At 35.1% G+C, this 14,668-nt stretch overlaps 1 long non-coding RNA gene across 3 annotated transcripts; it reads right to left on the reverse strand.

The window, feature by feature from the left end:
• Positions 1–77: 77 nt before the first annotated feature.
• On the reverse strand, positions 78–2,228 carry LOC129886248 (uncharacterized). Of its 3 annotated transcripts, XR_008766188.1 has the most exons (3): positions 1,996–2,228; positions 494–1,337; positions 78–306 (listed from the first exon to the last, which is right to left on the reverse strand). It is a non-coding gene; the product is annotated as an uncharacterized LOC129886248 (long non-coding RNA). The 3 variants fall into 3 exon arrangements; XR_008766187.1 differs by having other exon boundaries at positions 78–1,337; XR_008766189.1 differs by lacking the exon at positions 1,996–2,228 and adding an exon at positions 1,420–1,981 and having other exon boundaries at positions 78–1,337.
• Between the last annotated feature and the right edge of the window lie 12,440 nt (positions 2,229–14,668).

The raw sequence follows: 14,668 nt of genomic DNA on the forward strand, positions 1-14,668 counted from the left end.
GTACTTATAAATATTGCTTTGTATTGAATTTTATGAAATAGGTAGAAAGGCCTTCACCCTTTCAAATGCCATGGGAAATATAGTGAAGAGAGTAAACTCTCATTAGGTAATGATGTCCATGTATATATTAGACATATGGAAACGATACTTGTAAGTTAAATGGTTCAAACCGGGGTACATCATAGAACATTACGATTTACGAAAACTTCCAATTACTTCCATGCCTTGCTAGTCATCCGCTACCTTGTAATCGCCTTCCTTCATTATATAAATCTGGACCTCCTGCGTCAAGCACTGGCCACTTGCCTGCAATCATGTTGAATACTTGGTTTTGGGATTAGCTATACTTTCCTTGATGTAAGATAAAGGAAAGCATAAGAGAAATGAGTTATCGGTTTACTTTGTGATTTGATATGATTTGGATAATTTAGAACAATTGGATGATATTTGACAGTAAATCTGCTAAGGGAATCAGTATGGATGCAGTACATACCTCAGAAAACAAAGCTGTTGTTAATGGACCGAACAATCTCTCTTCCTCGGCTTCTGCTCAAATTGACATCAGTTGTATTCCAAAGAGATTATGTACTACCTTCTTTTCCACCTTCAGCTGTGCCAAGGATGTCGACAAGGAAAAACAGAAGTGCGAGGGAGAATGTAGCAGCGGGAATCTACCGCTTCACATCTTCCTGGAAAAACTTCAGCATATCTGAACCGAACAATTCTACCAACAATTTTAGCAAATGTATGCAGTCTGGTTTGACGTCTCTCTTTCTAGCATTCAGGCTAATACATCTCTTTTATCAATCTCTTAACATGGTTAAAAGCATTTGCATTTAAGATTGAGTATTAAGGGAAGAAAAGATTATATCTAACATATACGCTGAGATCAGGCGCGTTACATAATTGCCATAGTTGCTATGCATATATACGTTTTACCATTGAAGCCTGAATGCTGTGAATAGAGACGTTAAAACACATCACATACCTTTAAGCTAAAATTGCTGGCACCATTCTTCGGGCCAAATAGGGTGAATTTCTTCTAGGATGATCTGAAGGGATAGAAACACGTTGCTACATTTCCCTCACGCTTCTGCCTTCCCTTCTTGATATCCTTAGCACAGCAAAAGATTGAAAGGAAAGCAGCCTCTTGATGGAACTCCCTTCAACATTTTGAAGAAATTATGCCTATTGAGGGAATCCATGAATTCCACAAGCAGATTTGAGAATCCGAGGGTTTGGTTTAGGAGGATTAAAGTCATTGTCGAGCTTCTTATGCACTCTTCAATAACCCCTCTTGGAAGAATATATTCTCTGCTTGTATATGGACAAAGCACCTACATTTAAGATAGACAATTAAGTGAGCAAGCGAATATAAACAGGAGCAAATAGAAATTGAGGTAGAAAATGGATGAGTACATATTTATGTGCGGTACATCCTATGTACAGTGGAAAACATGTTTTCTAACAGAGACTAGCAGGAGATACCGGAGAGCGGAGTAGTGTATCCTTGGTAAAAGGGAAATAGAAAAAAACAAAGATAACAAGAGTTAATACTAGATGGGTGTATATCATGTGAGATACATCATATATAACATTCAATCTTATGTTTCAACGTTCTTTTGACGAAAAGACAACCTTTCATAAAAGAGATTCCTTCAATGCAGACCAACAAGAGATGCAACAGAGAGAGGTAGAGGTATAGTAGTGGGAAAAGAGAATAGAGAAGAACAAATATGGCAATAGTTAAAACATGGATGGATACAAATTGGATAGTTTTGTGCGATCTATTTACTACTTGAAACATGTTTTTTGATGGAGACCAGCAGGAGAGGCAACAAAAAGAGATACATGAAAAGGGAAACTAAAAAGAACAAGATAGAAAGAGTTAGAAATGAAACGCCACATGTGAGATACATTGTGTATACATCACATATGCTATTTATAAGGTTTTCAAACGGAAACCAATAAACATCCTTTTTTTTTTGCACTGACCTTTTACTGACCACCTATGTTAGTTATTTCTCAACTTTCCCGGAATCAAAGGCTTCATGCCTGGGAATAAATAGGATTTTAGGAGTTGTTGGTGTAGGCAAGAGTTGGAACAAAGTGTAGCATACAATTCTTCCTTGTATGTGGTAAGTGATCCGAAGAGGAAGGAACTCAAGATATTTTGAAGACAAGCACAATTCAGACAAGAGAATTAAGACTGTATTTTACCTTTTTGTGTAAGAAGGAATATGCAAATAAGTGAGAAACTCATTAGAATTTATAGAGTTTCTCTAAGACGAGAAGAAGACTTCTCTTTTGTCGTTTACGAATATAATCATATAATCGGTCAAGAAAAAATCAAATACATGTGATATTTAACGTGTATAATGGTCAAAACACGCTGATTTTCTCACTTGTACAGAAAATTCCATGACTACTATTGTGTCGTTTATGAAAATATTATTACCATTTAAGAAAAAGGCAAATTCATGTGATATCATATAAAATTCCAAACCAACATTTTTGTCGTTTACAAATATAAACATAATACCGGCCAAGAAAAAATCAAATATATGTGATATTTCACATGTATAATGGTCAAAAAAAACATTTTGCTTAATTGTACAAAAAATTCCACGACTACTATTGTGTCGTTTATGAAAATAATTATTATCATTTAAGAAAAAGGCAAATTCATGTGATATCTCACATAAAATTCCACAAGAAGTTTTTGTCGTTTACGAATATAATCATATTACCGGTCAAGAAAAAATCAAATACATGTGATATTTCACATGTATAGTGGTCAAAACCTGTTGTTTTACTTACTTGTACAGAAAATTCCACGTCTACTACTGTGTCATTTATGAAAACAAGTATTACCATTTAAGAGAAAGGTAAATTATAACGTTCATAATACATATTACCACACACATCTAGAATTGGTAGTTTAGTCTCAGCTTAAAGGAAAATTAAAGTTTTTGGGGTGTTTTTTAACCCTCATATATATATGTACTTTCAAATAATCATCTCTGTTTTGTATGGAATTTTGAGAAATAGGTAGAAAGGCCTGCAAGATAGTCAAAACGCGTTTTGAACGCGTAGTCAACAAAACGCGCTTTGAACGCGTAGTCAAAAAAGGAACAAAACGCGTTTTGAACGCGTAGTCAAAAAAGGAGGTTCAATACGCGGATTTTACGCGTTTCTAGTTTCCTATAAATAGAAGACCTCTTGCCCTCATTTATCCCATCCTAGAAAGAGAGAGTAAGAATACAAAGAGAGTTTTACACCAAGATAAATATTGTAGTCTTGAGTGTCCTCTTTAGTAGTTGTTCCTTTTACAAGAGAGAAGTGTTAATTGTTGTTTTCTCCTTGTATTTGCGAGCTGTGTACTCCATATTTTATAGTGAGTTCCTTCTACCCCGTGATTTTTCTCTTCTATCATTTAGAGGGGTTTCCACGTAAAATTCTCGTGTCCAATTTATATTTATTATTTTCATCATATCAAACTTTAGTTGTGGTGCTTCCTCCCCCCAACAGTGGTATCAGAGCCCTCGTTTATTCTGTCTGTTTTATGCGAAGATACTATTCGTGAATAATAAATTTTCGTGAATAGTAAAATTCGGTGAATAGTACTATTCACGTGAATAGTAAATTTTGGTGACGGTACAGTTTGTCACGATTGTTCGCAAAAATATTCAGAAACGATGTAGAAGGGTGTGAAGCAAATAACAATGTCGAGTACAACAAAGTTTGACGTTGAAAAGTTCAATGGGACTAATTTCTCATTGTGGAAAATGAAAATAAAAGCGATATTGAGAAAAGACAATTGCTTAGCTGCAATTGAAGGCAGGCCCACAGACTTTGTTGATGACAGCAAGTGGAACGACATAGACAGCAACGCAGTTGCCGATCTACACTTGGCACTAGCTGATCAAGTGTTGTCTAGTGTGGCGGAAAAGCGGACGGCGAAGGAAATATGGGATACTCTTACAGGGTTGTATGAGGCCAAGTCTTTGCATAATAAAATCTTCTTAAAAAGAAGATTGTATACTCTTCGAATGGCAGAGTCCATGTCAGTTACTGAACATATCAATACTTTGAATACTCTGTTTTCGCAACTTACAACAATGGGTTGCAAAATAGAGGGGACTGAACGTGCGGAGCTTCTACTTCAAAGTCTACCTGACTCGTATGATCAACTCATCATCAACCTGACGAACAATACTGACAGTCTAGTTTTCGATGAAATTGCAGCCGCTGTCTTGGAAGAAGAAAATCGGCGCAAAAATAAGGAAGACAGACAAGCAAGTTCGCAGCAAGCTGAAGCTTTGATGATGGTGAGAGGAAGACCAACGGAACGTGGCCCCAGTGGGAGTCACAATCATGGCAGATCTCAATCAAGAAGTAAGAAGAATATCAAGTGCTACAACTGTGGCAAGAAAGGGCACTTCAAGAAAGATTGTCGGTTCAAGAAGAAGAGTGAAAACCCTGAGTCATCAAATGCTCAAGGGAATGTTGCATGTACCTCGGATGATGGCGATATTTTATGTAGTGAGGCAATATCAAATAATGAAGGCAGAAAACGTTTCGCTGATGTCTGGATCATGGACACAGGAGCAACATGGCACATGACTTCCAGGAGAGAATGGTTCCATCAATATAATCCTATCTCAAGAGGGTCTGTGTTCATGGGAAACGATCATGCTTTGGATGTTATTGGTATTGGGTCCATCAAAATAAAGATGTATGATGGCACAGTTCGCACCATCCAGGAGGTACGACATGTAAAAGACTTGAAGAAGAATCTATTGTCTTTAGGACAACTAGATGAAAATGGATGTTCATATAAGACTCATGGTGGAGTCATGAGAATATCCAAAGGAGCGCTTGTAGTAATGAAAGCGGAAAAACTTGCGGCAAATCTATATGTGCTTAAAGGTGAAACACACCAAGAAGGAGAAGCATCAACCGCGTCAGCAAGTTCATTTGAAGAATCAACGATGATGTGGCATCGTAAACTTGGCCATATGTCGGAACGAGGTTTGAAGATTCTTGCTGAGCAAAAACTTCTTCCAGGGCTCAAAAACGTTTCACTACCCTTTTGTGAGCATTGTGTTACCAGTAAGCAAAATAGACTGAAGTTTAGCAGTTCCTCTGCTAAAAGCAAGGAAATACTAGATCTGGTTCACTCTGATGTCTGGCAAGCACCGGTGGAGTCTCTAGGAGGAGCGAAATATTTCGTGTCATTTATCGACAATTACTCCAGGAGAAGTTGGGTGTATCCAATCAAGAGGAAGGCAGATGCTTTTTTAGTTTTCAAAGAATTCAAAGCGCGGGTGGAACTTGAATCTGAGAAAAAGATCAAGTGTTTGAGGACAGATAATGGAGGAGAATACACTGGTGATGAATTTAATAACTTCTGTAAACAAGAAGGTATTAAACGGCAGTTCACGGTGGCATATACTCCACAACAAAATGGAGTAGCAGAGCGGATGAACAGAACCTTGTTGGAACGGACAAGAGCTATGTTGGCAACTGCAGGGTTGGAAAAACCATTCTGGGCAGAAGCAGTCAAAACCGCCTGTTATGTGATCAATCGGTCACCATCAACCACAATTGATCTGAAAACGCTAATGGAGATGTGGACAGGAAAACCAGCTGATTATTCTCGCTTACATATATTCGGAAGTCCTGCTTATGTTATGTACAACACCCAAGAAAAATCGAAGTTGGATCCAAAATCCAGGGAATGCATTTTCTTAGGGTATGCTGATGGAGTCAAGGGGTATCGCTTGTGGGATCCCACAGCCCGCAAGGTGGTAATCAGCAGGGATGTTGTATTTATTGAAAACAAGATACAAGCAAAAGAAGGTAGCACTTCAAAAGAAAAATCAGAGACTACTACAGTTGAAGTTGAAGAAATAGAAGAAGTTCCAGTTTCTTCTGAAGTAGCACCAGAGCAAGAAGAACAAGAGCAAGCTGAGATCGAAACTCTAGGAGTTCGACGGTCAACTAGGGAGAGAAGAGAACCATCTTGGCACTCAGATTATTCTATGGAGAGTAATATTGCATACTGTCTATTAACAGAAGATGGAGAGCCTTCAACTTTTCAAGAAGCTATAAAAGGCCAAGAATCATCTCTGTGGGTGGCAGCAATGCAAGAAGAAATTGAAGCTCTTCATAAAAATAAAACATGGGATCTTGTTCAATTACCACAAGGAAGGAAGGCTATTGGAAACAAATGGGTCTACAAGATCAAACGCAATGGTAATGATCAAGTGGAGAGGTATCGTGCAAGATTGGTGGTGAAAGGATTCGCTCAGAAAGAAGGTATCGACTTCAATGAGATATTTTCTCCAGTGGTTCGACTCACAACAATTCGAGTGGTCCTGGCGATGTGTGCTACATTTGACTTGTACTTGGAGCAGTTAGATGTCAAAACTGCATTTCTTCATGGAGAACTTGAAGAAGAAATTTATATGCTCCAACCAGAAGGTTTTGAAGAACAGGGAAAAAAGAACTTGGTTTGCAGGTTGAACAAATCTCTATACGGTCTCAAACAAGCGCCGAGATGTTGGTATAAGAGATTTGATTCCTTCATTATAAGCCTTGGATACAACAGACATAGTTCAGATCCTTGTGTTTATTACAAGAGATTTGGTGATGAAGACTTTGTTATTTTGTTGTTGTATGTTGACGACATGTTGGTAGCAGGCCCCAACAAAGATCGTCTCACAAATTTAAAGGCACAGCTGGCTAGGGAGTTTGAAATGAAGGACTTGGGACCAGCAAACAAGATTCTAGGGATGCAAATTCACCGAGACAGAAATAATAGGAAGATTTGGCTTTCTCAAAAGAACTACTTGAAGAAAATCTTGAGACGTTTCAAGATGCAAGACTGTAAGTCAATTTCTACCCCACTTCCTATTAATTTCAAGTTATCCTCAAGTATGTGTCCTAGCAATGAAGCAGAGAGGATGGAGATGTCTCGAGTACCGTATGCATCAGCAGTGGGAAGTTTAATGTTTGCCATGGTATGTACAAGACCTGACATTGCACAAGCAGTGGGAGTGGTTAGTCGATACATGGCTAATCCTGGTAGAGAGCATTGGAATACTGTTAAGAGGATCCTAAGATACATCAAGGGTACCTCAGATGCTACAATGTGTTATGGAGGATCAGACTTTACTGTTAAAGGTTATGTTGATTCAGATTATGCAGGTGATCTTGATAAAAGCAAGTCCACCACAGGTTATGTGTTTACTCTTGCTGGAGGAGCTGTAAGCTGGGTTTCAAAACTGCAGTCTATCGTGGCTACATCTACGACGGAAGCAGAATATGTAGCAGCTACACAAGCTAGCAAAGAGGCAATATGGATGCAGATATTACTGGAGGAGCTCGGGCACAAACAAGAGAAGATTGCTCTATTTTGTGACAGTCAGAGCGCTTTGCATCTTGCAAAGAATCCGGCATTTCATTCAAGGACAAAGCACATACGAGTTCAGTATCACTTTGTTCGTGAGAAGGTGGAAGAAGGCAGTGTGGATATTCAGAAAATTCACACTAATGACAACCTAGCAGATATGTTTACGAAGCCGATCAACAGTAATAAGTTCATATGGTGTCGATCTTCTATTGGCCTAGCAGAAACGTAACATTGCAGTAGTTGGGTAGAAAGGATGGTGTGAAGACTTAATTGATTCTCAATTAAATCTTCAAGTGGGAGAATGCAAAATAGTCAAAACGCGTTTTGAACGCGTAGTCAACAAAACGCGCTTTGAACGCGTAGTCAAAAAAGGAACAAAACGCGTTTTGAACGCGTAGTCAAAAAAGGAGGTTCAATACGCGGATTTTACGCGTTTCTAGTTTCCTATAAATAGAAGACCTCTTGCCCTCATTTATCCCATCCTAGAAAGAGAGAGTAAGAATACAAAGAGAGTTTTACACCAAGATAAATATTGTAGTCTTGAGTGTCCTCTTTAGTAGTTGTTCCTTTTACAAGAGAGAAGTGTTAATTGTTGTTTTCTCCTTGTATTTGCGAGCTGTGTACTCCATATTTTATAGTGAGTTCCTTCTACCCCGTGATTTTTCCCTTCTATCATTTAGAGGGGTTTCCACGTAAAATTCTCGTGTCCAATTTATATTTATTATTTTCATCATATCAAACTTTAGTTGTGGTGCTTCCTCCCCAACAAGGCCTTCACCTGTTATGAACCAGCCTCGGCCCAATGTTAATGCCTATATTGCTGCCACACGACTAGCTCTTACTATCCTTCAATTCAGTTGCTACCTATTGTTATTTCCTAGAATTTCTATTGTATCCCTATTCTGTAATTGGAAGGCATTTATGAGTTTCTGCTGATAATTGGGTGTTTTACATCACCCTTTCAAATGTCATGGGAAACATAGTGAAGTGAGTAAGCTCTCATTAGGTAACCCATGTATATATTAGACATACGGAAACTACTATACTTGTAAGTTAAATGGTTCAAAGTGCTTCTTTCTTTGCTTTTTGGGCCAACTTCTGCTCACTTGGACTATTCCATTGGTATCTGCCTCCTCTGACTAGCTTTTTTAGTTTTCTAATTTTTGAAAGTGACTGAAATTAGGGAGAGGAGCCAAAAAGAAAAAAGTACTTCTCTTTTTTCATTTCAACGGATAGCAAAAATAAAAGTAACTAAAGAGCTACTGTCTAAATTTCTTTCCAAATTGCTGAATAGCGAAATAGAGAAGTGGAAACGCCTTTCGTGTGGGTAAGAACTAATTACCCAACAAGGAATATCAGACTCGCTATCTTAAGACCGTTATAATAACGATCATTGTATAGATCAGAAGATAGAAGAATTGAAAATTATTGAAAACACCATTAATATTATAGTAGAGGCGAAGGCGATTTTACTAGCATGTAAACATAGCAGGCAGAACAGCACATTCAAACAGACTCTATGCTATTGTATAAGATTCTAGAAGAAAAAGGATCATGGACAGAAATCAAAACATTCTTACAGAACAAAATAACATACACTCCAGCACATTCACAGAAAAGAAAATCAACTACCAGACTACTTGGTAAATATTGCAATCGATAAAGAAGTAGGGTGCAACTATCAAGATTTCAGCAGTTTGGAAGGAGTGGGAAGAAAGATCATTAACAGTGATAAACTAAAATGTCCCTATTTGAAAGTAACTCCAGCAAATGGATAGAGGGAACAGGAGGTTCAAAGTGTTAGTGTAATGACCCGTTAGGACATTTTGAGAACGAGTCTTTTTTCCTTCATAAAAGACTCTTTCCGTATATTTAAATTGGGAATTTTGGACTATTCCATAACTTCAGTTAATTAATTGATGGGTAATTTTAAATAATTAATTTAATTGATGGACTAAACTTATTTAATACTTATACCACTTTTCTTATATTTAATAAAATAGGTTAGTAGAGTTTGTCATTTTTAGTACATGATTAATTTAGAAAAGAAAAAGAAGAAAATAAAAAAAATAAAAAATTAAAAATAAATAAATATATATATATATATATATATATATAAAATCTGATGGCATCAGATGTAAGCGAGAAAGCGTAAACAAGAAAACGAACCAGAAACTGGAAAAAAAATACGGAGGAAGAAAGAAAAGAAAAGGGAAAAAAAAAAGAAGAGAAAAATAAGAATTTTCATTCCAAAGCGTCAAGGTAATTATTCTCATTCTTTCCATTAAATTTTTATATGATTATGAACATATTTTTAGGGTATATTGGTGGAGAAATAACGCTGAAATAAGAAAATATGACCCTAGGGTTCTTTACATAAAATCTTGATAACGATCCGTTTTAGCTGAAATTTGACATGTGAGTTTATTTTATCATGAGTGAACATAATCGAGAAGAAAATTTCAGATTTGACTTCAATGACTCGGGATGATTTTTTGACCCAATTTTTTATCCGAAAATAAATATAGCAATATGGGTGTCATTGGATTCGTATTCTTATGAAGATTATGTATTTGAACAGATTTTGATCATTCGAAAGCGTTACGAAAGGCTTAAATTTTAAAGTGATTATTTCATTTAATTGAGGTTTAACCCTAGTTTTGAAATTCAAAAAATATGGGAGTTGACATGTTAAGTGGCATCAAGATTAGGAACGTGTTTATAGATTTGCTTAAATTTTTGGGTCTAGGCTAGACATATGGTAATAAGGGTGTTGTTAGTTTCGAAATCTTATTGTGATTATTTATTTGACTAGATTACGTTGATTTGGAGGCCCAACGAAAAGGAAAGGCTCAAGTCCCAGAGTGATTGCTTGATTAATTAAGGCAAGTGAATTTCTAAACCTCAATTTAAACTTGTAGATGCTTGTATTTTCGTGTTATGTGTACTAGGGAGTAATGAGAATTGGACTGGGTTATTGACTGTATGATTGGCCTTAAAAATGGAGATGAGGGGTATAAAATGGTGATCTAATGACATATATTGGTGGAATTGATACGTTGTGATTATGAATTTATTTTGGACATGTGAAATGACTATGTTGATTGAGATAGGAAAAATTATTGTTGTTGTCATGTTATTATCGTGCATTAGATGAACATGAATTGATTGCATTGATTCTGACATATTATGTTGAGACTGAAAATGATATGAAACAAGGTCGGGCCACACGCTCCGTGGCAGGTATTATGAAATAAATAGGTCGGGCCACACGCTCTGTGGCAGGTATTATGAAATAAAGGGGATGGGTTACACGCTCCGTAGCAGAATATGTATATTGAGGGGACGGGCCTCACGCTCCGTGGCAGGTTACATGGACAGAAATGTCCTCCATGGGTTCCGAATTGTAATTCAGCGGATGTGTACCGATAGGACAGACATGCATCATCTCATTGCATTGCATCGCATTTTGTTGATATTTGTGAATTCGTGTTTACCACTTATGACTCTGTATATGCTGAACTTGACTTGATATGATTCATTGATGAGACTATTAATGAGTATTCGTGGACTGTATTACTGTTATTATTGTACAAGTGTAGAGTTGGGCTGATTTTATGCAGGTTGTAGTTAAGGAGGTTCGGTGGGAGGACAAGAGTACTTGTATCTATTGAGCTTTGCTTAGTTTTAGTTGTCCACTTGTTGAGTACCGTGTTGTTTGGTACTCACCCCTTGCTTCTACACTTGTGTAGGTTGTGAGCCCGGACCTGCTTGATCTCTTAGTGTTCTCTACCACGTTTGAGGCTATCATCTCTAGTGTTGAGGTAGCTGTTATATCCATCTAGCAGACACCTCTTACTTTTTAATGTGTTTTAGTCCTATTCTAGAGACAAAGACATTGTGATTGTATTTTCTTTCGTACTTCGGTATTGTATTAGTGGCTTGTACACTTGACAACCAATCTTGGGGATTTTGAGTTTATTTTACGTATTTTCGGTTAAGTTAAATTTTGATTCCTTTTTTTTTCTTCCGCATCTACTTTCCGTTGGGTATTAGGCTGACTTATCTCGGTGGGTTGAGATGAGTGGCATCACACCCGAATTTGGATCGTGACAGTTAGATGTTTTATTTTTGGTTGTTTGTTTATTTCTTTCCTAGTCGATTGAGCCAGGTAGGGAATGAGTTTTGCTCGAGGTGGTATAAGGTGGTGTTTATATTCATTAATTTATTAATAAAATATCAAAATTTAACCCAAAAAAAAGATAGAAGAATTGAGTTGATAGTTAAAAGCCTCTGTAAATTTGACACACTTTATTAAATGCAAATCTAAACTATGAGAAGTTTTAATTACCTCTTCAAACATGGATTTTTAGAATTATTTACCTCCTAAACTATGAGAAATATTAATTACCCCTTTAAACATAATTTTTTGGAATTATTTACCCCCTATTATGCCACATTGCACAAAAAAATTATTTTGTCTAAATTTATATGACTCATTTTTCTTTTTAGTCAATCCCAAAAGGAATGATACATTTCTATATGTAGTAAAAATTAACTTTAAAATTTCCACATCACCCTTAACAAAATGATTTATCGCCACACAAATTGTCTTATTTTAGACCATATCTTTATTAAACTTTGTGTCAAGTCAAACTAAATCATATAAATAGGAAGAAAAATTATATCGTTTTACTTTATTATTTGTCTTCACCGCCTATGGTTATTTTACGTGGACACGTAATAAAGTAAAACGATATAATCTTTGTTCCTATTTATATGATATAGTTTGACTTGACACAAGTTAAAAAATATATACTCTAAAATAAGTCATAAATATTTGTGTTGCTATAAATCACATATTTAAGGAGATAATTATGACTTTTCATGGTTTAAGTGTGCATTTAATAAAGTATGTCAAATTTAGAGGACTTTATCTATAAACTCAAACAATATCTTTGTAGATGGAGTGCGATTATATTGCATGATCATCTAGTGTGGAAATCAATGGTTCTGTTGTATTTTTGACTGGACAATGCTTCATTTTATTACAGCAGAAATAGTGCACCTGGTCACTTTTGAGATTGATATTGTCTTTAAAAAATAGCTATTATCGGAGTTATTACTTGTGAAATTGTGTGATAATGTTCTGATATTTCAGAGTGCTATTTAAGACTTTCAATTGGACTAAAAAAAGTCGCTATTTGTTAAATTTATCCCCTTTTATAAGGGTTTTGTAATGAAGTCCAATATCTTAGGCCCAAAAAGAACTGTTGTCAAACTCCTAAAGATCTGTGAGAAGGCCACTATTGTAATCAGAAGTACAAAAATAAAAGGAAAAATGACATGGTGTGTTACAAATTTAAATGGCCGGATTATATACCTAATCCTATAATCTTAAGCTCAAAGTTAATCCTACCAATTTTAAAGCTAGATTTGTCTCCATGGAGAAATATTCACTATTATTTACAAAAATTGTACATACTTAATATTTGAGTAAAATTAAAAAGTATACTGATAAAAATGTATATAATGTGTACATATATTGTATGAAAAGTAAATAATGAAGTGTATATATGAAAAGCGTACAAGTAAAAATATAATCCCTCCGTTTCTATTTACTTGTCAAATATTTTTTAATTTGATTTTCTTTTTTACTTGTCAATTTTGACAAATCAAGAAATGACAATTTTTTTTCTTCCTATTATACCCTCAAATTATTAACATTGAGTTAATGTCTTTGAAAAATATAGTGAGTAAATATATTTAAAACTCTATCAATTAATAGGGATAGAATGATAAACTCACTATATCTATTATTGTTTTTTTAATAAATGTGTCAAGTCAAAATTTGATAAGTTAAAAGAAAAAATTTAGTTTGAATATTTGTGCATGCCAATTAATGATATCAAATTTCCAAGAATTTATGTCAAACAAGTAGTGTATGTAAAATTAGTTGAACAGTGACACCAACGAATGGGTACTTCACTTTTGTGTTTTCTTAATGTTGTTTCATAAGTATGTGCGTGTTAATTGATTACCAATACTTTATGTCATTTTCAAGGTGCTCTTTTAATGATATTTTTGCACGCATCTCTGTGCTGAAAATGATAGCAACCAAATCTCCAAGGGCCACAAAGCAAAATATCAAAGTTTAATTTACTGATTGGAATTTGTCCTGATATTACCACTAGGAAAAAGTTAATTAGTCACACCTTGGGTGCCGTTTGTATTTTAGAAGAGACAATAAACAAAAGATGATATCCTATAAAAAATTCCGTCCATAAAAGAAGGACGATGAAAACCCTTGTATAACATGTCAAAACAAGACAAAGCAAATACAAACGTGAAACAGAAGAATGTTAACACGAAAATAAGAAATATTCTTTACAAATTTATTTTTAACAAAATAGATTTTATTTTTACACAGAGAAAGTATTCTTCATTTTTCTACGTAAGAGATCTGAAAATGACATTTTTTTAAAATTTAATTTGTACACGATATATCATAACAAATCATTTCCTCGTAACCCACGAGATTGTACATGCCTCATTGATATTGATTGTTGAAGTAATTAAATATTCTTTACAGGACATATTAGCTAAATATGGATTTAAAATAACGTACGTGGACAAAACTTAATTTAAATTTGTCAAGGAAAATAAGATTGGATCAACTCCCATAATCCTGAAATTCCTATTAGATTCAAATATTGTTACTTAATTAAACGAAGCTTTATAACCTAAAGTTAGGTTTGAAATTCACAAGTCATAACATTAATATTCCTTAGCTTGCAGCAGCAAGAAAACTTTTTTGACCAATACACACTCTACGTCTCTACCAGCCTTGACACATTTAATATTCCTACTCTATAATCTGAAAAAACTACTAGACCACATGTCTTCCTTTTAAAAAATAAAATCGTATGCGTATGATACAAGGTGAATGTGTTGTTTCTCTCTATCAAAAGCTATTTTTTAATGTCCTTCAAAAAAATAAGGAGCTATTTATCATTTATCTTTTAATGATTGCACATAGAGTTCCACATGTACTATATATATATATATCAACGAAGAAAGATGATAATAAATGCATTTCGCAAATGTAAACATAAATCAAAATTCTAGGATAAAAAAGTTTGTTTCTTTTTAAAATAAAAATCTTCCGTAGAGGAGAGACCAAACATATATTCCAATTCTTCTAAATATTCATCTCATTATAGTATTACTTATAATGTTTTAATTATA

The sequence above is a fragment of the Solanum dulcamara genome, chromosome 4 (assembly GCF_947179165.1).
Source record: "Solanum dulcamara chromosome 4, daSolDulc1.2, whole genome shotgun sequence".
In the NCBI taxonomy this organism is placed as follows: domain Eukaryota; kingdom Viridiplantae; phylum Streptophyta; class Magnoliopsida; order Solanales; family Solanaceae; genus Solanum; species Solanum dulcamara.